A 17,514-nucleotide genomic window follows, 5' to 3' on the forward strand; every position below is an offset into this window, starting at 1 on the left:
GAAGCAATCTTTTAGAATTCGGTTATGGTTTTTATTTTCTACTTTTTACAAAATAAATCAGTGAGGAGTTTCCAAAGTAGTTCCCATCCAGAGTCTTGATTTGGAAATTACATTTTGATTGATTACGATGGTTGTCCATGATCTTTCCACACAAGACTTGTTTTCAAAGTACAAAAGCTGGTACTGTTTACATTCCTTAAAAGAACCCTTTTCATTATCCTAAGAAATTTTTCATGACATTGACCCTCACTCCAGACATTTTTATCCTGATTGCCTAGATTTTACTATAAATCCAAAATTTACTATCAATTCCAAAAGAGGACTTTTCAGACCACAGTCACTATGTAAACTGTCTGTGACAGGAGGGTGGTATGTGCAGGTTTTGTATATGCTTTCACAGTCTGAGTAAATAAAAACATTTAAAAAATAAAATGATTTTTGAGAGACCTATGATGCACTTTGAAGCTCAGAGCACACAGTAGACTCAGCTTTCAAATCCAGTGAGGCTATGCAGCTAGCATGCTTTAAGAGGTGCTAGGGAGGTGAAACCTCTTGTAGTCTTGGATCTGTGTTTTTCCATCTTTCAAGACTCAGTAAGTATTACGGATATCATTGCACAATTGACATTGTAGAATGTATTTCCCCCAGAGAATCTGGTGTCTTCAAAGTGATTTATAGGGAGTGAGCTTGCAGAAACAGGGACAGTGGTGATAAATAAGACCAAGTGAGAGATGGGGGACACGTAGGAAATTAGGAAGAAGCGATGCTGTTGAAGCCTGGGGAAGAAATAAGAGGTGATAAAGGGCACAGCACTCTCTTGCTGCATGAAGTCACCTCGGGAAATAGGCTGCAGACTAAAGCTGAGATGCCAAGAAGCCAGCCTCCATGGTCTACTGCCTGCAACAGTGACCGAAGGCCTGCAGCCTCTGCCCACTAGTAAAGCCAACACTGTTTTTAATGTCCACACTCCTGTGTGTGGTTACAGAATTTCAAGTTTTGCTCTTCCCTAAGCTAGCCAGGTCACAGTGTTTCCCATAAAGCTGTTCATCACTGTGCGCACTCATTTTTGTGATTTCCACACTCTCATCTGGCATGAGACCTCTTCTAAGCCATAAACAGAGTAGGGAGAATTGCTCATCATTTCCCACAGTGGACGTAGACTTATTATCCATGCTCCCCCATATAACTTCTGATGTGGGGGCATCACACAATGCATAGGGGAAGGGACACAGCCTTGCTGGATTTACTTTGTCCAGTAGGTCAATGACCTTCTCACAGTCTGGGGAGCAAACTGGAAATGGCAGCTCCATTTCTTTACTCATACTCTAATGGATCCTTTCTAATTCTGGTTTGATAAAGCAATCATATAACTGACTAAGAGTGGAACTACATTTTGTAAAAGGAGATCCAGTCATAATCTCAGACAAGTTACTTTAAAATGTTTGTGGTGACTGGACGTTTGACTCAGGACTCAGGTGTTAAAACCTTTGCCTAATACAGTCAAGGAGGAAGTAAGAAAAACAAGAGGAGGAAGAAGAGGGAGGGGGTAATTGAACTGGGCTTTTATACACTTTTATACACTTGTAATCACAGAGTTTGGGAGGCTGGAGCAAGAAATTGCTCCATTCTGAGGTCAGGAGGTTCCACAGAGTAAGACCCTATCTCAAGGAACCAAAACACACACACACACACACACACACACACACACACACACACACACACACACACACACACACACACACAAATGCACACATGCTCATGTATTAGTAGACAATCTGATGTCTAGTAAGGTCAGTAGTTCAGGAAACTGACTGCCATTGGAAAGATAGAACACGGCCTAATATCACAGATCTTTAATATCAGCTCCTTTGGATGGCAAATTCAAGGGCAGCCTAGACAACAGAGTGAGTTCAAGGCCAGCCTGAGCACTTAGTGAGACCGAACCCTCCTTTCAAACAGTAAAAAGAAGATGGGGTGTGAGTCAGCACTTGAGACCCTATTTTAATTCCTGGTACTGGAAAAGGACAAAGGGCAGGGTGGGAGAGAGGGACAGTTGCTGTTCACCATTCCTAGGAGGAGGTGGCTTGCCATGTCATGGGAAGGCTGAAGAGGAAGTCAGGAGAGGGAGAGCCCTGGGCAGTGGTTCTGAGAAGTGTCTAGAGGATGGAGTCGTGTCAGAATAAGCCACAAAGGCAGCCGTGAGCATCAAAGCAAGACTTGCATGGACCACTTGAAGAGTTTTGTGTTCTCCTTTGCCCCTGCTCTAAGTGATTGTTTGTCTTTGGTGTTGGATTTTATGAGTTCCCTACAAATTTGAGTAAGTTCTTTTGTCAAATAGGTGATTTGCAAATCTGTTTCAGCCTATATCTCCTCTCTTCACTTTAAAAAAATATCAATAGGCATTTAATAATGGGCATATTTGTAGGACAGTGTTGCAGTTCGATGAGTATATGCAATTTATATGAACAAATCAAACTTATTATCATATCCATTTCCTCAAGCATTTGCCATTTCTTTGTTTGGAAAATATTCAAAGCACTCTCTGCTGGCTATTTGGAAATATATAATAAAAACTTTTATGCCTCTGGGTCTTTCACGGAGCATAAGCTATAATTCTGGTAAGGTTTAATGTATTGGTTTTGTAATTGAGGTCACAAAGACCTATGCCCCAAATATTTTCTTCTAAAATCTCATAAGTTTATGTTTTACACATAAGCCTATTATGTAGCCTGGTGTGGTAGCATCTGCCTGTAACTATAGCACTTTGTGGACAGAGGCAAATGGCCAAGCGTTTGAGGTCAGCCTGTGCTGCGTAAAGAGACCCCTCCACCACAAAACACCAGAACTGAGCCTCTCACCAGTCCTGGCTGATCGCCTATGAAATGGGAGCCTGGGCTTAGAGTGGTGCAGGCTTTGCTGACTGATGTCCAGTTTGCAAATGGCTGCCCACCTGTTAACAAGAATGCTTTTGCTCCCTGTGGTTTCGTCTTCTCCATTGTCAGAGACCAAGCACTTGCTTCCTCAGCACATATACTAAATAGAAAGAGGTAGAAAAGCTTACCGTGGTTACTGTGCAAGGAAGGCATCCAACTCTGTCAGGAATCGGTTCTAATGCCACTAAAATGTTTACTTAAAATGACAGAGTTTATTTAACTTTTCCACTAATTATAAAAAAAAAAGAAAAAACAGCAATGTAACATGCCAATGGCCCCTGGGATGTACAATTTTAATACATGAATCATATGACATGTGTGCGTTTTATCTCAATAAATCTGTTTTCACCCTAAAAGGAGACAATTGTCTGTACCCATATGCACTGATGTCTGAATTCTGTTTTATGCTTGACTCTGTATAGCTCAATAGTAAGTGTTTTCTATATAACCCCAGTTATTGTAGCAAATGCTGTGTCTCTTTTTCCCCCATTTTTTTGAGATAGGTTGTAACCAAGGGTGGCTTAGAACTCACAGTGTAGCACCAGCTGGCCTGGAACTCTCCTCAGTCCTCCTGCCTCAGCTTCACTAGTATTGAGATTATAGACGTGAGTTTCTATGCCTGGCTTACATGTTAAGTCTTATATCAGATATGGTTACTCCGATTCCTTTAAAAAAAAAAAAAATGAAGCTGAGTGCCATATGGCTGTTCGGTTTTCTCCTCCTGAGGAGCCTCTAAGGTGTTTTCCATAATGACCAAACACATTTTTATTTCCTCCTCTTTGTGGGATCAGTTGCCATCTTTGCTTGTGTGTATGATATCCTTCGTGACAGGTGTGCAGTGACACCTTGTGGTTTGGGGCTGTAGTTTCTAGATGGTTAGCATGCCGAGCACTTTCCATGTACCTGCATTTCTGTGTTGTCTTTGAGAAATGTCTATTCAGTTCTTTGCCAATTTTTCATGGATTGTGGAGTATGGGTTTTGCTAACAAATTAGATATGTTTTACAGATTTTGAAGATTAATCCCTTGTGTGGTTTGGAAGCCTTGTCCCTCACTCTGATGGTTGCCTTTTCATCCCACAGATGTTTCCATTCCTATATGGAAACTTCTTAGTTTGAGGAAGTCATCCTTGTTGATTCTCTGGGATCATAGCCAAGAATCATCTCTAAGGCCTAAGGGAAGAAGAGTTTCCCTTATGTCGTCTTTGGAAAACTTCACAGTTTCAGGACTTACATTTGATACCTTAATCTGTTTTTGTCCTTTTTCTGTTATGTGGTTTGCAGTTTTTGTATCTAGGGCAAGATTTGAATGTGTAAGGTAAGGTGAAGTCCAGCTTCTTTCTTTAGCTGTGTCTATCCCGTCTGGCAACACCATTTGTTACAGGGACTGCCTTTTCCTCCTTGGGTACTCTGAGCACCATTGTAGAGGGTCATTTGACTGGATCTGTATGGCTTTTGTCTAGGCTTTCAATTCACCCCATCATCTATGTGTCTGCTTTTAGACTAGTACCATATGGTTTTGATTATTATAGGCTCTTAATACATTTTTATTTGGGAGATGTGATGCCTCCATCTTTATTCTATATTTGAGCAATATTTATTGCTCAAATTTTCCTTGCTTACTCAGAGTCCTTTTTCCATACAAATTTATAAATTATTTTTTCCATTTTAATAGGATTTCCATTATGATTTTTTTAAGACTACATTGAATCACAAGGTTACTTTGTGTATTGTGGACATTTTAACATTGATTTTTTTTTCAATTTGTGAACATGAGATATCTTTTCATCTAACTGTGTCTTCAATTTCATTTCTTTAGCATTTTATAGTATTAACTTCTTGGTTGAGTTGATTCTTAATTTCTCTTGTGTTAGTTCACTGTTGGTATACCAGAATGCAGCAGACTTTGCTGTGTTTCTCTTGTATCCTGAGATTGTAATGAGTTCATTTATCATTCCTAGTAGTTTTTCTCTGAGGTTTTTCTACCTATAATTTTGGATGACCTGCCTAGATGACTTCACTTCTCCTTTGCTAGTTTTCAGGACCCCCCATATCTTTTTGTGTAAGGGCCAGGAGCTCTAGTACCACAGTGAATAGAAGTGGCAGAGCATGCAAGCAAGCATCTTGCCTGTCTTGTCTTTGGCCGTTTCCTTCATGGGGCTTTTCCCAAGTGACCTTTACTGTGTGGAAGTAAATTCCTCCTGGTCCTAACAAAAGTGCTAGATTCTTGAGAGGTGATTTTTCTGTGTCAATCAGATAGATCTTAAAGCTTTTATTCTTCCTTCTGTTTGTGTGTTGTATCACCCTGGGTAATTTGCATGTGTGTGTGCAGGTAGATAAATACTACTTGGTAATGGTATGTAATCTTTTTGGTGCAGTGTGCCATGGTTTACTAATAATATGTTGATAATGTTTTTAATCCATGTTTATCATGGTCTTTATTTTTCTTATAGAATCTTTGTCTTACTATGAGGGTGATGGTAGCCTCAGAAAATGATTTGATTTGGGCACACAGCTGTAATCTCAGCACCATTTGGGAGGCAGAGGCAAGAAGACTGCCACATGATTGAGTGCAGTTTGGTCTACACAGTGAGTTCCAGGCAAATCAGAGCTACATGATAAGATGCTGCCGGGGGAGGCGGGGGAGGTGGTTCTATTTTGTTGAGGAGTGTAAGAGGATTGGCATTACCTTTGGATATTTGATGGAGTTCACAATGAAGCCATATGGTCTTGGACTTTATGTTGTTGGAGACTTGATTACTGATATAACCTCCTTATTTGTTATTGATCTGTTCATGCATTTTATTTACTCTTGATTTAATCTTAGAATGTATCCATTTCTCCTAGGTTGTCCAATTTGTTGACATGTAATTGTTCACAATAAACTTATGATCCATTTTATTCTCATGCTGCTCATTACAATGTCTCCTCTTCCTCATGAATTTACTTTTTTGAGTCTCCTACTGTGTCTGTCTGTCTGTCTGTCTGTGTCTCTGCCTTTGTGTGTTTCTGGGGGTGTATCAATTTAACCTTTTTTATAAAACATTATTTGTCCCCATGATTTCCTTACTTTGTCTATTCCCTTTATTTCCACTCTAATATTCATATCTTTCTGCTACTAGCATGGGCCTGGTTTCATCTTCTTCCGATTCTATGAGGGATAGAGATGTGCTTGAAATCTGTCTTTTTTTTTAATGCTGGCACTTAATGCTGTGCCTTTTACACCCAGAGGCTTTGCTGTGTGGGATTTTGTCACCATTTGGCTCAACGTATTTTCTCCCTTCCCTCTGGGTACCTTGTTTGATACAATGGTTGTTTAGGAGATTGTAATTTAATGTCCATGTTTCTGTGAATTTTCTTAGTTTTGTCAATGATTTTTTTAGTCTAATTTTACATGTTTATGGAAATGTTTGAGATGTTTTCAATCTTGTTAGGTTTGTTAAATCCACGTTGTCAACTCATTTGAGATCTATCCTGGGAAACCGGCTTTGAAAAGTGTGTCTTCTGCTAATCCTGGTAGAATGCTCTGTCTGTTGCATCCTTTTTCTCTGCAGTGTTCTCTGTAACTTCTGTGTCATCTCCAGGAGCTGTTTCCTTTTGGGCTTTCTGTCTAGGTGTTTTGTCCATTGTTGATGGATCACAGATGCCTCTTATTGTTGTACAGCTGTCTGTTTCTCTCTTCCCTGTCTAGGGAGACAGCCCTGTGACTTCCTGCCGCTTTACCTTCTGGAACAGTGGAGACCCATGCCACAGCCCAGGCAGGACCCACAGCCCAGGCAGGACCCACAGCCTAGGCATGCCCTACAGTCCAGGTAGGCCCTACAGCCCAGGCAGGACCCACAGCCCAGGCAGGACCCACAGCCTAGGCATGCCCTACAGTCCAGGTAGGCCCTATAACCAGGCAGGCCCTACAGTCCAGGTAGGCCCTACAGTCCAGGCAGGCCCTACAGTCCAGGTAGACCCTACAGCCCAGGGAGGACCCACAGCCCAGGCAGGATCCACAGCCTAGGCATGCCCTACAGTCCAGGTAGGCCCTATAACCAGGCAGACCATAAACCCCAGGCAAGTCCTACAGCCTAGGCAGGACCTTCTCACTTAAACCTGTCCTCTGGTGCTGGCCATACCCTCAGTCTATATTCCTGAGGACTTATTCTCATCCTGTGTAGTACTGAGGCCACTACAAGGGAATGATACAGTGGAAGGAAATATTCTGCATGAGCTCTAATGGCCTCTGCCCCACAGCCAAGTCACTGACTAGAATTTAGGGCCTAATGGCTCAGTGACAGGTGCTGGTCTTTCAGGACTAACTCTTGAATTGCACATACAAGTATGCTCTTGGGTTCATTCAGGTGGAATGGCCTTGACTCAGCTAGAAACATGCCTTTTGTAGGATGAATAACAAATGAATTTAAATGCTGAATACCACTGAGTTTATCTTTAATGTCTATTATTACTGGTAATAAAAACAATATATAAATATTTCAGAAATGAAAGATGATTACCAGGGAAAAGTTGGAGAATACATAAAGGAACAAAGATGAAAATCAGAGTTATCTGGAATCTGGTCATTTGAGAGGCGGGAACTGGTGATAACTTTTTTCCTTATTTTTATTACAAAGTTGGAGCTTGCTCATGATAGCAAATGACTCCATTTCTAGTCTTTCCTAAGCTCAGCCCTGTCTCCCAAGGCACATTTGGACTTCTGTACATTTTCTTACATTTATACATGCATGGCTATTTACAGAGCTTTATTTTATTTCATTTTACCTCACCAAAGGGCTTAGGCCATATGCTCCACTGCAACTTCTTTCCTTCACTTGAAGTTAATATGTGGAACTATTTCTATACATGTGTTTATAATGTGCATCCACATGTCTAGACACACATGATTGTTTGTGCATATACACAAACACCCACATTTTTAGGCAGCTTCACAATGTTTCATGAGTGATAGACTGCATGTGGAAACCCCACAGGAAGATACATACAACCATGGTGTATCCTGTGCCTTCTTCCTGTGTTTCACCTCTCCCAGCCTGCACCGAGGACAGATGGAGAAAACAACTTCGTGGTCAGCCACACGGTCACTGCTGCTAGCACTCTGTCTGCAAACCCCACTCAGACAATACGCTCCATCCTTCAGAGATGCTGCTTCCCTTTGGTGTCCTGGCCACATCATTAACTGCAGGATCTTGGGGCCAGAGGGGGCTCTTCAATAAAGATGATGAACATCAAGGAATCTTATAGCTTCCCCTGCACCTTTCCCCATGCCAAGTGCCCTATGGCCTGCCTGGCTGGGTCTGTCCATAGCCTGGTGTTCTGCTGGCACCTCTGTGGATGCCTCCGCCTCTCAGAGTTCCTGCCCTCTTCTCTAGTACACTTAGGGCTTGGGGTCAGAGGTTGGTCATTAGCTCTCTGCTTTCTGAGCCCACAGATCCTGGTCACCCTCTATTCTATGGTCCCTGAACGCAGGATGCCTTCGACCCCACCAGCAGAGCTAGAAAACCTGACTGAATGAGCCCTCTGCAAGAACATGTGGGGACATCCAGGTCCTTGGTGGTTTTTTGACACATCCTAAGAGTAGCCTGTGTTCTCCATCTCTGCACCTTCCTCTGCCCCTCTCTCGAGTCTCCTCTTTGTCTTTCCTGCCTCTCTTCTTCTTCCTTTCTCCCTTTCTCCCTCCTTTCCTTCCCTTTCTGTCTTTTGCTTTCCTCTCTGCCCTGCTTCTTCCTGACCTTCCTGATTTACTTCTTTCCTTTTCTTTTCTCTCTTCCTCGAGTCCTCTGTGCACCCCACCCCTTGTTTTCCTTCATAGGTTTAAACTGGTACCTGTCTTTGTCTGTAGTCCCTGAGAGGCTCTTTTCACATCCCCACTAGTGTGTTTTCACCGTCTCTATCCTCTGACATCTCTCAGCACCAGGAAAATGGCTTGCAGGCATCTGTGTGTCACCATCTCCTGCCTCTGCCAGTGTCTCCTGCAGCAGCTGGCTTTCCCATCTCCCCACCACGTCTTGGGGCCCTGTCCTTGGTCGATACTAACTCCTCTGATCTTGTCTCTGCTATAGATCCCCACAAATGCCCTTGAGAAGCTAATAAAGCCTTTGGAATAATTAAAGTTGCACACTTTCTCTCTCTCTCTCTCTCTCTCTCTCTCTCTCTCTCTCTCTCTCTCTCTCTCTCTCTCCAATCAGCCTGGGTTGCTAGACTGCATCCTCACTAAGCACACTAAAAAGGTCAGCTCATAACTGAGACCCAGAGCTCATCAGCTGCCTCTTTGATCATGAATGGAAATCATTATTAGAGGAGAAATCTGCAAAGGAAGCGTGATTGAGGTGGGAAGATGTAATGCTGGAATGGAGAGCTTTTGTCAGCATGTCACCTGTTTCAGAAAGTCTCTGCCCAATCCTGGGAATGCTATGTAGACACTAACTGTCGTCAATGATAATAAGGGGGAAGCTTCTTATAAATGTTTTTTTGTTGGGACTCTCAATTTCTGAACAACGAAATTCAAAACGTGTGATTCAAAGGGCAGATGCCACTTAATATTCAGTACCCACTGGCACATCCTTCAGTTTGCACCCACACTGTGTGCTGCTTCCACACATTGCACCCTCACTGAATGGTGACCATGTTCGCAGACAGTGCTAGTCTCGTTAGAATAAAAGGCTGAGGAATCCCATTTCAGCTGCACTGCTTGCCAGGTAGTGCATTTTTGTACTCTTATCAGCCACCTCTAACCCCCTTCTTCCTCCCATCCTCTAGCTATTGTTCTGTTTAATTGTCTGTTGTGTGAACTATTCCTATACTAGGAAATCCAACTGGTGGTCAAACATGATAGAAGTTTCTCCCGACCTCTTTCTTAATTTATGTACATAATGCATGGTTTGTCGGAAGAATACACACCCAAAGCGGAAGAAGTGTGGATGGTGTCGGTCTGTTTCTGTTCCTCCTATGACATGATACTGAAGGCTAGGAAATACATTAAGAGAAGAGGCTTATTTTTCCTTTGTAGTTAGAGAACCCTGAGAGCACTGAGCCATCATCAGCTCGGCTCCGGGGAGGACCTTCTGGCCACGACATGGAATGATGGCAGGAGTGTGTGAAAGAGGGAGAGATCACATGGTGAGACAGGAAGCTGCTTATAATCAGTTTATGTCCTGGGAAGCAACCAAGGTCTCGAGAGGACTAATTAGTCTCCTCGAGGAAGACACCTCAGAGACCTCACTGCCCTCCACTAGAGTCCGCCTTTCAGCAGTTTCAACACCATCTAGCATGTCACGCAAGGGCCCATGCTCTCCTCTGACCCAGGTCTCCCTCAGATGGCCTTGGGGGATTAATGGAGCCACTGGAATTTAGAAAGTGCTGACATGCTTGCTCTGCTTCCACTCCTGCCGATTGCTACATTACATTCTTGCTAAGATGCTTTGAAAAGGTCAGTGCTAAGACCCTTGAGGAACACCGAAGCCATATTGTAACAGATGGGGACACTGAAGTCACAGATGCCAGTACTTCTGAAGTTAATATAGAAATGCACTGCAGTTTCACTCAGCATCTTACATTTTATTTTTATGGAAGCCAAAACTATCCACAAATCTTGCTAAGAAATGCTTAAAGAAGTTCAGGAGGAGACATGTGCCAAAGCTGTTCTAGGCAAGAATAGAGTCATAGCAATTGTGGGGAAATGGACAGAATGGAAGCAAAGTAAGACAGACTCAAGAAAAATAGTGTGTTTTCTCTTGTGTACACAATTTAAAGTGTGTGTGTGTGTGTGTGTGTGTGTGTGTGTGTGTGTGTGTGTGAAAGAAGAAGAGAAACCATGAGATAGAGGGTTGATAGCTAAAGGGGGCCCTGAGGAGGAATAGTGGAGCATAAAATATAGGTAGCAGAAACCAAGAGGAATGCAGGGTGGGCAGCAAGAGGAGGCAAGGGGCATGCAGCTGAGAGGAGTGGACAAGAGCAGTGATCTGCATGTGTGTAAATGTCATGAAGAATCCATCACTTTGCATGAAGACTCGGAAATTAATATCAAAGAGTATGGCATTAGTACCACAGTGAAAGTGAAACCACTGAAGGGGTACAGACTTTATAAGCAGACAGAAGTAATGATTTATTTAGTAACTATTGGTGATGTTGAGGGAATGGAAATCGGATGCTAATAATAGGCCAGATATACAAGTCAATACAAAAAGTCAGATCACACAACTATCAGGAGAGAGTTTGGAATATTATTTACATTATCTTCAAGGGTGAGCCCCTTGTAAATACGTGATAATTCCATACTGTAATAGGTGCACAGGTATGGATATGAGGGAACCTGGAACCATTTGGGCGGGGGGGGGGGGGCGCTTTAATATCTGTGAGTTTTTTTAATTTTTTCTTTAAGAATTTTATATAGTATATTTTTAAAATAATCTTTCTGTCCCCCAATTCCTTCTAGACCCTCTACCACCTGAGATTTGTATTCTTGGGTTATGCCCTGTGAGTTTCTCTTGATTTTTAACTTTCTGATTTAATATTCATTTCCTGAAACTTAATATTCAGTACCCACTGGCACATCCCTTAGTTTGCACCCCCATAAGTGATGGAATGGTGGCAGTAATACCAATGTCATACAATACCCCGAGGCAGGTGTCCAGAAAAAAGAAGGGTGCTGTGAGCACCCTCAAGTGGGGTGGCAGTGGCTGAAAGCCCACTTGGGTTCTGCCCTCTTTTCTCTCTGCATTCTGCAAAAGAATGCTGGGGACAGTGTGCCTGTGATTCTTTGGTACATTTGACTAAAGTAGCATAGTGTAATCAAAAGAAAAATACACAACGTGGATGTAAAGATGGGTTCTGTCCCTCTGCTGACACCTGATAGCTTCAGAAAAGTGACTACCTGCTAAATCCAGGTCTTCCCTGTGTAATGTGAAGGTGCTGGGTTCATTACCTAAAGACTTTTGGGGTTTAACTCTGTTCTTCCCAGTTCCTTATTAAACTCCCATGGTGATAGTGGGGAAATGTAGCCTGATGTTTGTTTAATGAGATGGGATTCACCATTGTCAGTGACCTTAACCAATAAGTGAGTCCCTTAGTTAACCCTGTTTTAGTCTTTAGTAGACATTGAAGACCGTCTTCCTTCATGCCCAGGAGTTGTAAAAAAGGTACAGCACTGAGGTTAGTAATGTAAGATCCAAATATTAAATAGTTGATGGCATTACAGGACCTACACTCTGTTACAGCTCTTTCTCAGCCCTTCATGGAATCAGCTAGTATAGAAAATGTAAATGAATGGGTGTTTCTGTTTGCACAAAACTTCCTTTACAAAGATGGCTAAGGGTGAGGCATGCTTTACCAACACATAATTTTGGAGAGGGCCAAATTCAGAGCCTCAAGCCCAGGTGTCATTTATGTGTTTAGACTTTAGTTCTAAGCCTCATGTTAATGTCAGGTTTCCAGGAGTTTTCTAGCTGGGCAGCAGCAGGTGTATGAGGTAGGAATTCTCCAGTCTGGGGAGTCCTGCACTGTGGACCTGGTCCTGGGTGTGCTCATAGCCATGAGAGCCTAATCCTTCCTGGAAATAGTCCAAGTGATTTCTCACTAGAGCTTGTGGTATGCTAAACCTAATGCGATGGGACTCAGGGCTGTACTGGTGAATATGGAATGTAGTGGTGAGTCTAGATAGAAAAACAAACAAACAAACAAACAAACAAACAAACACGGCTGCTCAATCAGAAGGCCAAAGCTATCACTTTGCAGGGGACTTCCTGTGTTCCTGCAACTGTGCTGAACTGAATGGGCTAAGAACCTAACTGAGCATGGCACTCAGCCTCTTCATCCTGTGTCCACAATGGATGTGAAACATGGATTTCATTTGTTGGTCAGTATATGTGTCTTAGTTTCATTTCTGTTGCAAAATAAAACAGGTCCCCTGGGAACCCACAGGCCACTTTGGTCAGAGAAACAGATCAGTGCCTTGTTCAGCCATCATCAGAGAAGCTTCCACCTGCCACAGATGGGTACAAATACAGAGACCCACAGCCAGACATTACACAGAGAGTGAGACCTTGGAACACTCAACTCTAAATGGGATGTGTCCATCAATTCCCTCTGCTCAGAACTCAGGGAACCACAAGGAAGAGGAAGTGGAGAGTGTGAGAGCCAGAGGGGGGTAGAGAACACCAACAAAACAAGCCCCTCTAAATCAACATGATCAAAGCTCATATGAACTCACAGATGCCGAGACAGTGTGAGCATGGGTCTGCACCAGGTCCTCTGTGTCTATATTATGGCTTCCAGTTTAGTGTTTTTATGGGATTCGTGAGTATGTGAGCAAGTGAGTCCTTTGTTCTTATGCCTTCTATGGGGCTCTATTTCTTCTGTTGGTTTATCCTATCCAACTTTGATGTTATAGTCTATGTTTTATCTTATTATATTTTACTTTGTTGCATTTTTAATATTGTCTCTTAGAAGTTTGTTCTTTTCTAATTAAAGACAGAAAGGGAATAGCTCTGGATAGGAAGGGGGATGGGTAGGAACTAGGAAAAACAGAGGGAGGGGAAGCCATAAACAGGACATAATATGTGAGAAAACAGTCTGTTTTCACAAAAATGAGGGGGAAAAAAAGGTAGAAGGAAATAAACTGACTCTGTACCACTATCCTCTGAACCCTACATGCATGCTGTGGCACTTGCATGCCTATGTATATGTGTACATATATACACTAAATAAAGAAATAAATGTAATTGTTTAAGAAGTAAAAAAGAGGTGGGGGAAAGTTCCACAGAACCTCACAATTACAGCTATAGTTCATCACCACAAGGAAACCACAGTGGTAAGAACTCAAAATGGCATCTCCAGTCAAGAGCATCTGACATCGCTAGGAGACATGATCTTATAGCTAATTCCCTGAACCACTGGCTTTTGTCATCTTTCTGATCCCTCTTCTACTATGTTCTGGGAGCCTTAAGTGTGGGAGTGTTTTGTAGATGTCTCCATTGGGACTGGTCTCCATAACTCAGCATTTTGATTGATTGTGGTTTTCTGTAATAGTCTCTGTCTATTGCAAAGACGTGTTCCCTTGTTATGTGGTGAAGAATAAACATATTGGTTGGCATAAGGACAAATGCTTAGAATGTAGTTAGAGGTTATGTTGGTTCAGTGAAGTGGTGGTTACAGGATCCGTGATTTCACTAGTAATGAGTTGTTCTCTAGGCTTCCACTACCACATATGGTTTCCCTCTTGTTGAGTGACTCTTAAGGCCAATTAGAAAGTTGCTGCTTACCACTAATGTGTGCATGCCACTACTTCACTCTTGGGGTTATTGTGCCATGCTGGTTGTTTGTGTGTTTTAAAGGTGTCATACCTGTGTGGGATGGTTGGTTGCCTCAAGTATGACAAAGTGGAAAGGGAGAAGCTCACTAAGCCTCACCCCTACACAAAGACTATAGGCAATTGAGGAAAACTAGGAGCAGAAAAGGTGGTCTTTCCCAGAAAAGAGCACACCCATTGGTTGTCCAGTGCCAAATGATCAGCCCTGAAAACATACATAAAAGTAACATTAGATGGACTGAACAGATCATATTGAGGAATATATATGAATATACATATATTATCAATATATTTGTGTGTGTGTGTGCATGCGTGCAATAATAACTAGTGAAAAAAGAGGTCATGAATTTGAAAGTGAGCAGGGTCAGGTATGTGGGAGAGTTTGGAAGGAAGAAAGTTAAGGGAGAAATTTTGGAATTATAATATCAAAAATAAAAATAATTAGAAATTTTAAGGATCAGAGAAAGAATGAGCATTGCATGCTTGTGCTCAGCTTGCTTTCTCCACCTCCATACAGATCCCTTTCCCCAGGGAATGATGCCATCCACCTGGGGTAGCTCCATCAACGTCAGTTAACACAATCAATACAATCCCCTATAGACCACTCATAGACCAGTCTGATCTGGACAGTTTCATTGTGACTCTCTTCCTTGGTGATTCTAGATTATGTCTAGTTGACAATTACAACTAACAGTCACAGTTCCACTCTTACTAACTCGGCATAGAACGCATCACTTGAGCCATAACTTCAGCCCTGTCCCCATAGATTTATGTTTATTTCATAATATAAAGTACAGTCCAACCTTCAAAGACCCTGTAGTATTCAAACATTCTAATATATTTTTATTGAAAAAAATATTTTAATCAGGTTTTCCTCTCCCCCAATTTCTCCCAGATCTTCCCCAACTCCTGCCCACCCAACTTATGTTCTTTCTGCCTTCCTCTCCCTTCTAAAAAAGACAAAAACAAAACAAGAAACATACACACAAATAAAAATAAAAATAAAAACTCACCAAAATTGAAACCTAAATATACAAGCAAAGGACCAACAAAACAAAAAATTCCCAAAAAAGCAAAATGAGACCAAAAGTCTGTTAAAAAAAAAAAAAAAAAAAAAAAAAACAGTACTGTTGAGCTCTTTTTGTCTTGGCCTGGCACTCCTGGGCATGGACCCTACTCTAAAAGTGTGGTTAATATACCCAGTGGGACTTGATTAGAGAAACTCATTTTTGCTTTGCCAGTGGATATTAACTGCAGATAGATTCTTGGTTAGAAGCCCATTTCCTCTTTTTCCTCTCAATGCTGGGACTGCATATGCCTTGAACTTTGTGTGTGATGTCACAGTCTCTGTGAGTTCATATGTGCATCAGTCTTGATATGTCTAGGAGAGTCCAAAGTCACTTAACTAAGACCTTCTATAAAATCAAAGACAAGTCAAATACTTCCAATGTGCAGTGATACAAGCAGGCAAACATTCTTACCACAAAAGACGGGAATCAAGGCAAATCAAAGAATAGTCAAACAACAAAATAAAAAATTCAGTGTAATCTTCAAAGCTCCCAAATGGCTTGAGTATCATCGGCTCTGCTTCCCTTAGTGCACACAATTTCATCCTCAGGCCAACACCACTTCATGCCTCCAGATGTCCTTGGCAGATGTCCCACAATGCTGCCATCTCCAACATCTTGGGTTCTCTGTTGTAGCTGGGGCTCCACCCTCATGCCTTCTTTCAGACCTCTCTGCAGGGACTCCAATCCTGCCATATAGTGCTTGGCCTCAGCTGTCCTTCATGACCCTCTGAATCTTGTATCTTTCATGCCTTCAACAACAGTAGACTGTGGATGACATTTCTAAATTTTTCTGTCAGTTCAAGATGTAACCTAGGCCCCCCTGGACATCTATGTTGGCTTCTGCGAGATGATCCTGGGGACATTTTCCTGGGTAGTTGCTGTGAGGAGCAGGGAACCCCTTCAGTTTAGACTTTCTTCCTTTACGTGAATTCAGATTTTCAAAAGACAAGGCCTTCAAGTGGTAGGGGCTTGCCCTCAGGACACCTTCTCTATTGTCCCAGTATAGCTTAGAGGCTCCTCTCTAGTTGTGCTGACCTGTTTAATAATCATATATGTTTCTTCCTTGCCAGTCCAAATGCTCTGGTGTCCTGAAATTTGCTCTTCCAAACATATAACCCCACAATATCAATTCAACTGTATTAAGGTTCTCAGGACACCAGGAGAATGAAGCCAGAGTCTTAACCAAATGTGTCACACAAATGCCTTCTCTAGCCCAGTCCCTGATAGAGGCCTGTTCTCCTCTGAAAACCCTTAAGTAGAGCCTGTACTGTGTACATTTCTCTCCATGTTACTGTCTTCCTCTAGGAACAGTCCCTTCATCTCTGTTTCTACCATAAAACACTTTTTCTGGCCCCATAGCAATTGCTTCTACATACCTCAATAAAATGGCCTGTGAAGCTTAAAAGCCACATCATAGCAATGCCCCCACTCTTGGTACCAAATTTCTGTCTTGCTTTCATTTCTGTTGCTGTGACAAATATCAAAATAAATAAATAAATAAATAAATAAATAAATAAATAAGTAAGTAAATAAATAAAGCAACCCCAGGTGGTTACAGGCTGGTTTAGCTTACAATTCCAGGCCACAGTCCATCGCCATGGGAATGCCACAGCAGCAGGAACCTTAGTCATGTTCACAGTCAAGAGCAGAAAGCTTGCTAGTGCTCACATGCTTTCTCCATTCTCATACAGTTCAAGATCCCCCTGTCTAGGGAATGGTGCCTCCCATGGTGAATGGATCTTCCCACCCCCATTAAGATAATTGAGAAAATCCCTCATAGACATTCCCATAGGCAGACTTGATCTAGACAATCCGTTGTTGAGACTCTTCCCTGGTGACTTTTAAATCATATCAAATTGACAATTAAAACTATTACAGAAAGTAAACAATTTCCTGATACTGGGTCGGCCCTGGTGAAAGGAAAGTACTTTAGAAGTGGGTGGGGGACTCTTAACCTCACTTCAGCTTTGTGAGTCAGGATCTTTATCCATTGCAAATCAGCCCCTTTCAAACCTCAGTGAGTGCAACATCTGAATGCAGGGCTGAAGCACAGCTCTGGCACAGCGGATCCACAAATTGGTCTAGCTAGGTTAAAAGTGAGGACAGACAGAAAGTGGGGTGGGTGGGGAAAGGAAGGATTTGGGAAGACTTGATGAAGGGGTAAATACGATCAAAACACAGGGTAATTAAGAATTCATAATGGAT

General features: G+C 42.2%; 1 protein-coding gene across 5 annotated transcripts in view; it reads left to right on the forward strand.

Annotated features, from left to right (window-relative positions):
- The window catches only part of Otud7a (OTU deubiquitinase 7A), a 314,162-nt gene that overhangs the window by 131,099 nt on the left and 165,549 nt on the right, over window positions 1-17,514 (forward strand). The window contains exon 1 of one of the 5 annotated variants that reach the window (XM_036188092.1): window positions 6,929-6,958. The exons of the other annotated variants lie outside the window; for them this stretch is intronic. The gene's annotated coding sequence lies outside the window, so the exon portion shown is untranslated. Of the gene's footprint in view, window positions 1-6,928; window positions 6,959-17,514 lie in introns of those variants that run through there. 5 annotated transcript variants of the gene reach the window in all.

Source organism: Onychomys torridus, chromosome 1 (genome assembly GCF_903995425.1).
Source record: "Onychomys torridus chromosome 1, mOncTor1.1, whole genome shotgun sequence".
Taxonomy (NCBI): domain Eukaryota; kingdom Metazoa; phylum Chordata; class Mammalia; order Rodentia; family Cricetidae; genus Onychomys; species Onychomys torridus.